The 12074-nt window shown below is 48.1% G+C and overlaps 1 pseudogene; it reads left to right on the top strand.

Annotated features, from left to right (window-relative positions):
- The first annotated feature begins 9633 nt into the window (after positions 1-9633).
- On the top strand, positions 9634-10863 carry LOC126529874 (uncharacterized; annotated as a pseudogene).
- The last annotated feature ends 1211 nt before the right edge of the window (positions 10864-12074 follow it).

Raw genomic sequence — 12074 nt, 5'->3', positions numbered from 1 at the left:
TGATTTGTCAATGCAAAAGCATTAATGACCAACCGACCGCGGCTAAGCAGTCTATGCATTCCTCAGGCGCACGCGAGCGCGCTGAGACGCTTGCTCAACGCCTCCTAGATAGCACAAGGCCGGTGCACTTCGATCCGTGATGTCATGCTACCTTGCCCGACTGGCATAGAGTATAACGGGGGACGCTCACAAGTAAGCCGCAATGATTTTGACGTCACCGCTTTCATCACACCGGGCTTCGCGAAGGAAATTTTGGCCCAAGAAGCATGATTTCATAAAGCAGAGTTCAAAGTCATTCTACGTAGGAGGCACCCATTTAGACCAACGGGTAAGACACTCAGCTTCTGAGTGTGGGGTGGTAGGTTCACTACTGCCAGCGTTTTTCCTTTCGAATTTATTCTGTTTTTTGTACATTAATTTCCTTAACGCGATTACCGAGGCAAAGTTAGAACACAAGCGAGAGCTTATGTGGAGAAAAAACGCCCAGTTAACACAACCTTCGGAGAGCAAGGGTGACGTGGCGTCGGGGCGATGTAGACTTCCCACTCTTGCCACTCACTCTGTGCGGCTATGAACAGAACCGATGCCAAGCGCCTGAGGCACGATGTGCCTAATCGTCACGCTCGTTAACATGCGAAGAGTTGTCCGTCAGGTGTGTGCGACGGGATTATACACCAATCGAAATCGTGCTCTCCTTTGTCCTACGTTCACCCTCTATACGCCAGGCTGTGTCTTTCTCCAAATGCATGTGTGCGAGTTTACCAGTGTGTTGACGTGACGTACGCGGCCCAGCTCTACACCAGAGAGTGGTGCTTCTCCGTATACCTTTGTATGCGCTGACGAGTGTGCTGAAAAGGCCCTCTACCAGGGAACACGACAGAATGAGGTTGTTCGGATGGTGGAGGGTATAAGAAGGCCAGCGAGATGCCACGACAGATCTTCGCTGCCCTTGCTTGCAGGACCACGCACGCTGAACGTTTCTGTATTTCTTGTCGTGAAGCGCACGGCTCATCCATAACGATGTCTTAAGCAACTGTTTGTTTTTACACCTTCTCGTCTTCCCTGCCGGTGCCTCTCCTATGGTTAGTCTGGTGCGAGCTCTAAGCAAACCCTGTTGAAGGTTGCCGAAACCCCGTGCCCCTAACAACTGGAGGTACCAGCTCGTAACAAGCGGCGGCAGCCCTAACAAATGGTAAATAGCCGAAGGATATGGATTTACAAGCCTTGTCTACCAAGTCGCAGCTGAATGTAGCGTTTGCGATGGTCAGCGATGGATTCTTGGCTGCAAGGTGGTTTAGTCTGGGGCTTTCTCTGCTAAGTATTCCCAGGCTTCGTTTCAAGTTTAGAAGAGAACGGGTAATTCGAGCTATTTTTGTCGTCTAGTTAGGCTGCCGAAATGTAATTGTGTACAGTAGAGAAAGTAGCACTGAAAAGAGCCATGAATTCGAAGTCATTGTGTAAACCGAAGTTGTTGGAGCTAGTGAAGGAGTTGCAACTGGATGCCACAGACGCACTCCAAAAACCACATTTGATCGAGGCTATTCTGGGGATGAGGGACTTACGTAATGCCTGGATGTTATTAAAGAGAGGTAGACTGGAAAAAGTCAGGTAGAAGAGCGTGAACAATGGGAACGTGAAGAACGAGTACGTGAAGTAAGAGTAGGAGCGTGAGGTACGGGAACGAGAACGTAACGAACAGAAAAAAAAAGCGTGAGGAACGTGAGCACGCAGCGTTACTGACCGGAGCCCGTACGGCGCGATGCCAGTGTTGTTCACTGCATGGGGCATGGGTGTGGACTAGCCGTGTTGGAGATGTGCGACGTGGCGGGAACGATAGACAGCTAAGCTCCGGTGTCGACGAAGAGACGAGTGCCGGTGATGCGGTGGAATACGAAGAATAGGAGAGGGGGGCTTGCGCGAGGGCCGATCTGGCGTGTCGCCGTTGGCGACTGGGCGGTGCGTTTGCCGTCCATGAACATAAAGGGTGCAGCAACTTGCTTGTTCGTGAAAGCGAAGGTGGTAACAGCACAACTGCCGCGGCGAGCCTCAAGGTGCGCAGCGAGACTATGAAGACAAATGGTTGCGCCGAAGTTGGTCGCCAATGTTGCCACTCGTCGTCAGCTTCTCCAGTGCATTGTTAAGGCCGTCGACTGTTGACTCCAGGAGCGAGAGTCAGTCTCCCGGTTCTGAGACTCTCGCAGCGGCAATAGGTGGCTGTGCCGCAGACGAACAATTGCATATGCGGTGAGTGAGTGCAGCTAACCGATCGAGACTCGTCTCGTCGGAACCCATCAACATCGTGCATGTGGACTGTAGGAGGCGCCGCAAGAACAGCTCACACAAAACTGGAAACTGGCTCTCGTTTGCGGAGTGGCCACCCAGCAACTGACGCAACCGGTGCAGGTGTTGTGACGGTCGTTAGTTCCCGAATTCCTCGGAGAGAACCTGTTGGAGCGCTCGAGGCGGTGCAGGACCATGGGTTTCCGGTAGTCGTATGCTGCGGCCGAAGCTGTGCCCGCTCTCAAGTCGTCTATGGCATCGGCGATGACGGAGGGTAGCGCGGCGATGACCTGCAGGTAGCTTGCTGTCTGTTAAGTGATGCGGGCGGAGTTGAAAACGCGCCCTAATGCATAACCCAAACTCGAAGATTCTTAGGCCAAAAGACGGTAAGGTGAAGCTATGCGGTGATGACCGAAAACTTAATGCTTCCATCGTCTGTCACCAGGAGTAGGAGCATGACTAGTGTTCAAAAAAAAAAAACGTAAATATCCTGGGTCACTCTTGTTGGGAATTCGGTCTAGCAGAGGCAGGTAGTACACATTTTGACAGGTTGAGAACGGAGAGTCAACTGCCTTTATTCTAAAGTAAAGGCAACATTACGGAGTAGCTGCGGTGGCGACGCAGTCGGGCAGCCACCTCACTCGCATGAAAGAGAAAGGGGCAATGAACGCCACTTGGAGGGAAGGCGAGGTAAAGTGTATTTCGCCGAAACGGGGGCAACGTATAGTGACGGACGGTCGCTATACAGATTTATATCCCCGTATGACGCGCAAGGCTTGGATGCTGCGAACCCACACCTACTCATGTCTAGATTTAATTTCGGTATTCGACATGGTAATAGGTTAATGAAAACTACGCATTGCCTAGAAGCCACGATCTCACATTCCACCTAAAAGCTGAAAGCCCGTCACTGGTGCAGCAAGAAGGGGCTCATTTTTTATACCTAGGACTTGCCGTCTTCGGAGTCTTGTCACCGCCCGCAGAGTAATGTTAGGTATCAAGAAACCTACTGACGCATCAACCGTTGCTGTTCCGAAGCGGTCTGTAATATCATTCAAAATGTTACAATCACAATGCCCAGGTATCCACAAAAACCGAATTTTTTTAACATGAGGTGCAATAAAGAAGTGTAGAGAACACTAAGGTGGTGAATTATTTCTTCTTTCTAGCGACACAAGAACTGGCAGGCAGTCTGCGTGCAATATTATCTGTAACACATTGTTAGGAATTGTGTATCGGTCAGACCGAGGCTCTGCGGGCACATAGCTCGACTTGATTGCCCCTAATCAAGGGGAGCTATGTACCCGGTACTACGCTGCGGACGCATGCACATGGACCAACTGGCTTGCGTGGACCAGATTAATCTAAATGAAGGCCTATCCCTCCGAAAATGTTTGACACATTTTACAGAGCTTCGCAATGGGCGCATCACTGCGCACCTGCCAGAGTACACCCACCTTAATTTCTGGTAGGCAATAACACCTGCCCGACTTGTACCTACCTTAATGTTTGATTTTTCGTCATTTCGATGTATTGCTGCACATCAAATCAAGTTGTCATGGATTTTTGTGCCCCCTCTGAGATTGTTGAAATAAACTTCTCTTTAGCAGCCAGGCGGTATCTGCAGGGAGAGGTACGGGTACTGCACGGCGCCCGTGCTCACCCCTGCCACTACCCAAAACTGGGACAGATGGGGCATGCAACTTTGGGTAGTTGGGGACAGCGCTCACACTATCCTCCTTCTATGCAATGGAAAATGAGAATTAGTGTGCCTGAGTTGCAGAGTGGCGTTCGTAGGCTTCGGCACAGTGAGCGCTGTTGTGAGCTTACATTAGTTAAGTATAAACACACGTATTAGCCGCGACGCCGGTCTAGGGTGTATATTATTATAGTGATCACAACTTAATGAAGTAAAAACACCGGTGCCCTGCACAGGTGGCGGCACCGTCGCCGCGTTAGTGCGGATGGGCTCAGCGATGCTCGTGCAGCCAATAGTCAGACATAAGCAAAGGCAATCTTGACTCATGGCGTAAATAATAAAATTATGCCAGTGGTCAAAAGATCATATTGTCAATGCACAGCATACCATTGTCAGTGCACGGGCTTAACTGTGCTATGCATTTTTCTTACCTGCCATTCGCTGCTGCCTCCAATAAGATAAGAATTCATTTTGAGTTCTTCTCATTGGATACCGTGTCATGACTTCGCGGTTGTTTTAGTCTAAGAGTCACGACAAAAGTCGACCCGTCACGGTTTCGTAGTAGCTATGGTATTGGGCTCTAAGCACGAGGTCGTGGGATCGGATCGCGGCAAGCGCGGCCGCATTTCGATTGTGGCAAAAGGCGAAAACGCCCTTGTACTTAGGTTTACGTTGCCGTTAAAGAACCCCAAGTGGTCCAAATACTCGTAGTCCCCAAGTACGGTGTGCCTCATAACCAGATCCTGGTTTTTGACCAATCCATTCATGGTAGCTTCACATATACCTTCTACAATCGAGCGTCCAGTGTTCGTATTGCACCCTCCCGGTTAACACTCCGTGAGTGATATAAGTTCCTGCACACTCTAGTCCTGACATCAGAAAGCACATTCTAGCCTAACGAAGTTTCAATCGTACCATTTGGCACAGATATTCACAGTGCCAAAAATCCCCCGCGGCAAAAATCGCTAGAGTGCTCTTTAAAGCTTCTCTATAACTAGAAAAGTGCGTACATATACCAGTGTTCTGAATTAGAAATAGATTACGGGGTTTTAAAGAACCACGACGTGATTACGCGACACGCCGGATTTGGAGGCTCCGGTTAATTTGGCCACCTAGGATTTGATGCCGTGCGCCTAAATCTAAAAACAATAAACATGCGGGCCCGCATAGAAGGTCAGTAAGTGCACACGTACATAACTTGCGACGGAACCAGCACAAATAGCGAAGGCAGACAGAAAGAGGACACACCAAAAAGACTTCACAATGAACTGGAGGGTTATATATTAATATCGATTAATAATATTGGCAAACAATAACACAGCAGAATGATGACGCATGCGTGGTTGTGCTCCGCAGTTTTCCAAGTGCAAGTTATGGTAATGTAAAAGTGCATGTGTAGGGTAATGATGCGGACCGTCACGTTTGTTGACGCGAGGTGCTGTGAGGAAGAACTCGAAGGCGATAATCGGACGCGTTGCACAGGTGGACATATAATCAACAACACTGCACTCTTACACAGCCACAAACAATATTTCTCAGTACAAATTATGATTGTCTTCTAATGTGCGGGATTCTACTACGGGACACACTGCATAGTTCCCGTCCCTCCTCCACTAACACGCGAAGTTCGGGCGTCACAGCATACGGGCCAACTGAGTTCTCTCACGTGTGGTTGTAATCTTCGTTAGAACGCCGTACGTGGTGGAGACGGCTTAGGTTGGGTAATCAGTGCCGTTGACACGACAAGTGCTGGAGTGGTCACGCAGGATCCCTTGTAGTGCCGGAAGTCTGACAGCACAGGAACCCTGGGACCACCGGAACCAGCCAGGCACAAAACACGGCAGGATCTTGGCTCGGTACCCAGTCACGAGGCTGCCCAGCGGTATACCCCGGGTAGCCTTCTCGGGACTCGTTGCACGAACCTCCTCGGTCCGTTCGATCGGCCTTCGTGCCCGCAGCTTCCCGCGCACTCGTGTCTTTCGCTTCTTTTTTGTCTTTCGTCAACCCTCTGTCTTCTTATTTCCCGCGTCATGCCGCATCTACCGCCGTCGTGTTTCACCACATTAACCCTCCGACAAGGAAGTTGCGTCAGTTTAAAGATCTTTGCCATGCAGAGTGGGCTTGCAGCAGGAGGGCTTCTTGCACTGGCAAAAAGCACCCACAGTTCAGAGGTTCACAGTAGACATATCACGGATTGCGTGCAGTTCACACAGTATTAAAACAGAACACGCACTTGTATATAAGCAGTAACAGAAGATATGTATAAACACATATAACCTTCAAGAACTAAGGAACTCTGGTTGGGTAGTCCGCTCTATTATTTTCACTGCTTTTGATGTATTTGACAGTGAAGTCACATGCCATAATTAATAAATTACAAGGCTATACTTTTGAGAGCAGCATTCCTGGCAAATTGGTAATCCATTACTCAAGCATTATTGCGCAACAAGAAAGACATGGACGTAACAAAACAACACACACCAAGCGCTTGGTGTGTGTTCTTCTTCTCTTATGTTTTTTTTTTGTGTGCGCAATAATGCTTGAGCTATACTGTTGTTCACATGTTTGGCGGAGTTAATGTACGAGAGCGGTTCATGGTCCGTTCGCAGGATGAAGCGCTTGCCATAGAGGAAACACGAAGCATATGGATGACCCAGATAATGGTGAGGCGTTTTCTTTCTACGGTAGCGTAGCGTGCTTCTCTGTGCAGCAGTTCCCTACTTGCGTACGCAACCGGGTGCAGGACACCTTCGTGACGTTGCAGGGGGACAGCTCCGAGTCTTGTACATCATGCATCTGTACATAGGACAAACTGCTGTGCTAAATCTGGCGACCGTAAAATGGGCTGATCGGCTAGTAAGCGCCGTAGTCCATCGAAGGCTTCTTGGTGAGGCGGCTCCCAGACCAGCTTACTGGGCAACACGCTTGCGGGTGAGTTCTATGTGGGGCGCCGATGCCTTCGAATAATTTGCCACGGAGCCTCTATAGTATCCGTTAAGGCCCTAAAATGAACGTACTTCTTTTTTAGTAGCTGGCTGCTTAGCAGCTTCAATTTTCTCGAGGGTATCGATCTGTAGGCGTAGGGCACCGTGGCCTACAATATGTCCTAACCATTTCACAGAGCTAAAGCAAACTTCACGTTTGGAGGGTTTGATTGTTAGGGAGGCGTTTTTGACTTGCTCATAAAAACGCCTAAGAGTGTGAACATGTTCCCATATTTCGGTGGCAGTTAAGACGTCGTCGAAATTGTGGTTGCGACACCGTCCACGACTTTTCTCACAAGCCTGGTGAAAACAGCTGGAGCTGTCTTAATACCAAACGGCATAAATTGGAAGTGATAGAGGCCCGATGAACATTGGCAGACTGTCGTGCGCTTGGAACCGGAATGCATGGGCACTTGCCAATACCCTTTGTAAAGTGGAACTAGGTAATGTACCGACTCTTTCCCAGGTTGGCGAACATCATGTCTACTCGTGGTATTGGTTATTTGTGAATTATGACCACTCAATTTAGTTTTTTAAGATCAATGCACAGGCACATACTGCCGTCTTATCTCTTTACTACCACCACAGGCGACTGGTAGGCAGAGTGCGATGGTTCAACAATTCCTTGCTGTAGCACTTTTTGGCCTTTATCTTCGACAGCCTCTTCGTTTCCAATGTGCACCCGATATTGCCGGACAATCACCAGTGTGTCCGATGTCGTTCTTCACTGGCATTTCACGAGATGGGTTTTTTTGAGCTAGGTCCGAGAATATGTCTTGGAACGTAAACAATGTTTTCTTTGCTTCTCCGGCTTGCTCAGCAAACAATTAGTGGGAGTATTTATACCCTGGAAATTTTCTTTGTGCTTCCGTACAATAGATGGCGGGTAGTTCACTTAATCTTCACAGGAGTTGACAGCTACAGCAGCTTGGTGATCAGCCGACGCGAAGAGACATCTTTGTTCTTACTTTTTAAGCAAGTTTATATGAAAAACACTTATTCACGTGCCCAACTCGGCGTAATCAAGGTCGCTTCTCGTCTTAAGGATGGTGAACAGACCCTTCAGCGTTAGACTTGTTTTCGAATTGTAGCAGCAGTAATACTTTGTCTCCCACGGCAATGTAGTGCGCCTTTGCCTTACGATCACAATATACTTTTTGTGTAACTTTCGATTTTCAAAGTACCTCGTTGGCGAGTTGACATGTCTGCAGGAGCCGGTCTTGCAACTAAACTACGTAGACGCTCGTCGTTTCGCTCCGTTCATCCGCATGTTTCCTTGACCACAGCTCCTTCAGGATGGTCATCGGTCCTCGTATATAACGGCCATAAAAAAGGTCAGAAGGCGAGAAGCCTAAGCTTGTCTATGGGACTTCTCTCTATGAGAATAACAGTGGCGCCAAGTATCGCTCCCAATTTTGGCGCTTTCTCGACACATTACCGAATCATTTGTTTCAACGTTTGGCTGAAACACTCCGCTAAATCATTTCCCATTGCGTAGTACGGCGCAGTCGGTAATTGTATGGACGAAAGCAGCTGGCTCAACTCTTTAATGAGAAGTGAGCTGAATTGTGTACCTCGGTCAGTAAATATTTCCTTTGAAATTCCAATGAGGGAAAACATCGCAAGCAATGGCTCGGCAATCCTTTCCGGGCCGATGCTGGGCAAATAAACTGTGCCTGGGTACCGTGCTGTGAAGTCGACCATGGCTAGAAGAAATCAGTTACCATGAGCAGAAGTAGGGGATACTAGACCGATAATATCAATCGCAACCCGCTTAAAAGGAGTATTAACTATCGGCACGTTTCCAAGAGGTACACGTCCTACTAGTTGTTTTTCAATTGTCAATCAATTGACTATCAAGTACAATTGTACTATTATACTATGCGTTGTGTTTGTAGATGCTGCAGTGGCTGTTTCGTCGCTATATATGACAGACTGATGCACGCACATTTAATATTTATTAAATACCATGAAAGAATGAATACCATGAATGAAATACAAGCGATTGTGGCCTAACGGCATTGAAGTTTTTTCATGAGCACTTTCTGCATAATATTTATTTTCAGTGAGGCAAAAACATATTTGCTGGGACTGTATAGATCTAATGTCTCCTGTTCCGTTATATCGCCGATTCTTCTAGGAGCGAGGAGTTCTTGTGCGTTTAGCCATGTCCGAAAGTTGCCAATGTGTGCCACCACAAAGATTTATTTTTTTCTTTTCAAATACAGCCGCAGAGCCCACAGAGGTGGGCTCGGCGGCTGTGCACAGATGCAGATCGCTAAACCATTCACTCTTGTCATGCAGGTGTTTCAGCGCGCACTCGTGCGCCTGTTGCTTCCAGCCCTAGTGACGGCTTCCCTGACAGCCCCGCTGCAATATCGTGCTTCGTCAGGTGAAACTGACAGGATTGCCTGTCACCCCTCCCTGATGTGCGCCCCTGGTTTTTCAACTGCACCGCCCTTCAAGCCCCTGGATTTCGTTGGGAGCGGCGGATCTGCGTTGTCGATGACACCGCTACTGAAGACGGTGGTACTCGATGCAGCATGGACGAACCTGTCGTCATCGACATCAACCTTACGGTAAACTACAAAAGAGCAGGCACTACCGGTGGCGACTTGTGGGCTCGGCGGCTGTGCACAGGCGCAGATCGCTAAACCATTCCCTCTTGTCATGCAGGTGTTTCAGCGCGCACTCGTGCGCCTGTTGCTTCCAGCCCTAGTGACGGCTTCCCTGGCAGCCCCGCTGCAATATCGCGCTTCGTCAGGTGAAACTGACAGGATTGCCTGTCACCCCTCCCTGATGTGCGCTCCCGGTTTTTCAACTGCACCGCCCTTCAAGCCCCTGGATTTCGTCGGGAACGGCGGATCTGCGTTTTCGATGACACCGCTACTGAAGACGGTGGTGCTCGATGCAGCATGGACGAACCTGTCGTCATCGACATCAACCTTACGGTCAACTACAAAAGAGCAGGCACTACCGGTGGCGACTTGTGGGCTCGGCGGCTGTGCACAGACGCAGATCGCTAAACCATTCACTCTTGTCATGCAGGTTGGTAAAGCTTACAGTCTTTTTTGTAAGTAGTCTAGCAATTATTTCCTGCTTCAGCTGCCGAGCCCGCAGTGCTGCCTTCTTGTTGCTCTTGAGTGCTCTCATGTAATTCGTGCCTTGTTGATGATGTCGGGCGATATTGAAAGCAACCCGGGGCCGGACTCCAACGCTTTACTAGTTGAATTGAACAAGTTGTCTGCTGGGCAGCCGCAATTAATCAGTCAGGTTCAAGACCTGAAAGTTCATTTATTGTCGACAGCCAAAGCTATTGCTGATATGGGCAAACGCATGACTGATGTAGAGGGGCATTATCAAAATCTTGTCTCCCTGCGCTCTGACTTTGAAACCGTCAAAACGTCTACCGCTCAAGTGGCCACCGTGGTACACAGGCTTGAAACGCGTATTGATGACGCCGAGAACCAGTCACGACGCAATAATCTTATTTTTTATGGCCTCCCTGAATCAACTGAATCGGAGGCGTTTGCCAAGACCGAGCAACTTATAATCAAGCACTGCCACGATCATCTGAATATTAGTAGCAAGCTGAAGGAAATTGAGCGCGCACATCGTCTGGGTCATCGCACAGGTACTAACCGCCACCGTCTTGTCATAGCAAAATTCACCTTCCATAAAACAAAAGAATTGATTCTTTCTAACGGCCGCAAGTTCAAAGGAACCAGCTTCAGCGTTGGAGAGGATTTCACTCGTTCCGTAGAAAACGCTCGCAGGCACCTCATAACTTTCGCGAAAAGCAAATCATTACCTTTTTCTTTGCGATTCAAAACACTACATATGGGCCATAAGCTCTACGCCTACAACGAGCAAACACAGTCTGTCAAAGAAATAATATAGCAATTGCCCCGTCGTAAACATTTCTGCTACACTGTCAAGCCCAAATCTAACATATCATTGTCTGTAATCTTTGCCAGCGCACGCAGTTTCTTTCCCAAACGTGACGCTTTTTCCAACCTTGTTTTATCATCCAACAGTAATATAATGGTGATAACCGAAACGTGGCTAACAGAAGATATAACAGACACAGAAGTACTAGCCGACCAACCGGAATTTCATGTCTACCAAAAGGGTCGCAAAGGCATGCGGGGGGGCGGTGTACTGATTGCTGTGCAGCAGCAGTTATCGTGCTCCGTTGCCAAAAACATCACTTCTGATAGTGAAGTATTATGGCTAATTATTCATGCTTCCCCCCATACTATCATTCTAGGTGTTTTCTGCAGGCCTCCGAATAATATTCCAGATTTCTCATTTAAACTTAATAACAGTTTGAGTGACCTTAGTAATCAACACCCGCAAGCAGAAGTCCTCCTTTTTGGTGATTTTAGCTTTCCTCAAATAGACTGGAGCAATGACATCCCCATAAGCATGGGCAGTGAGCCTGCCAGAGATTTTGTGGATTTCTGCCTTAATTTCCATTTAACCCAACTTGTATCAGAACCTACACGCGTTGCACTGAGCACTTCCAGCATCTTAGATCTCATCCTAACCAGTAATCCGGAAAGCTCATCATCAATAGCATATCTACCTGAAGTCAGCGACCATAAAGTAATTCACGCCACATTTTCGTTTCAACCCGTGAAACGCCATTTAGTCAGCAAAACAATCCGCCTGTACAATAAAGGTGATTATGATGCAATTAATAGTGATGTGAGCACCTTTCTTCCTACGTTCATGAGGTTATGTTCTACGCGCTCTATTAATGAAAACTGGTCAATATTTAAAAACAAACTAGGTGATCTCGCTGATAAGTTCATACCGAGAATAACGTTCCGTGGAAATGGTAACAAGCCATGGTTCACTGAAACGCTTAAGCGACTTTAAAACAAAAAGAAACGTCTTTTCCGCTCAGCCAAACTAAACGGACACCCCTCTGCTTGGGAGGAATATTTTGTGGCCGAGGACGATTATCTGAGGGCTATACGGAAAGCTAAATTCTCCTTTTTCCACGATAAACTGCCTAAAATGCTTACGAACAGCCCTCGTCAATTTTGGCAAATAATAAACCCTGAGGAGGCAAGCATGATCAGCGTGTTAAATGCACATGGTGA

Source organism: Dermacentor andersoni, chromosome 5 (genome assembly GCF_023375885.2).
Source record: "Dermacentor andersoni chromosome 5, qqDerAnde1_hic_scaffold, whole genome shotgun sequence".
Lineage (NCBI taxonomy): Eukaryota > Metazoa > Arthropoda > Arachnida > Ixodida > Ixodidae > Dermacentor > Dermacentor andersoni.
Note: the sequence above shows the minus strand (reverse complement) of the source record. Positions and strands in the feature narration are given on the sequence as shown.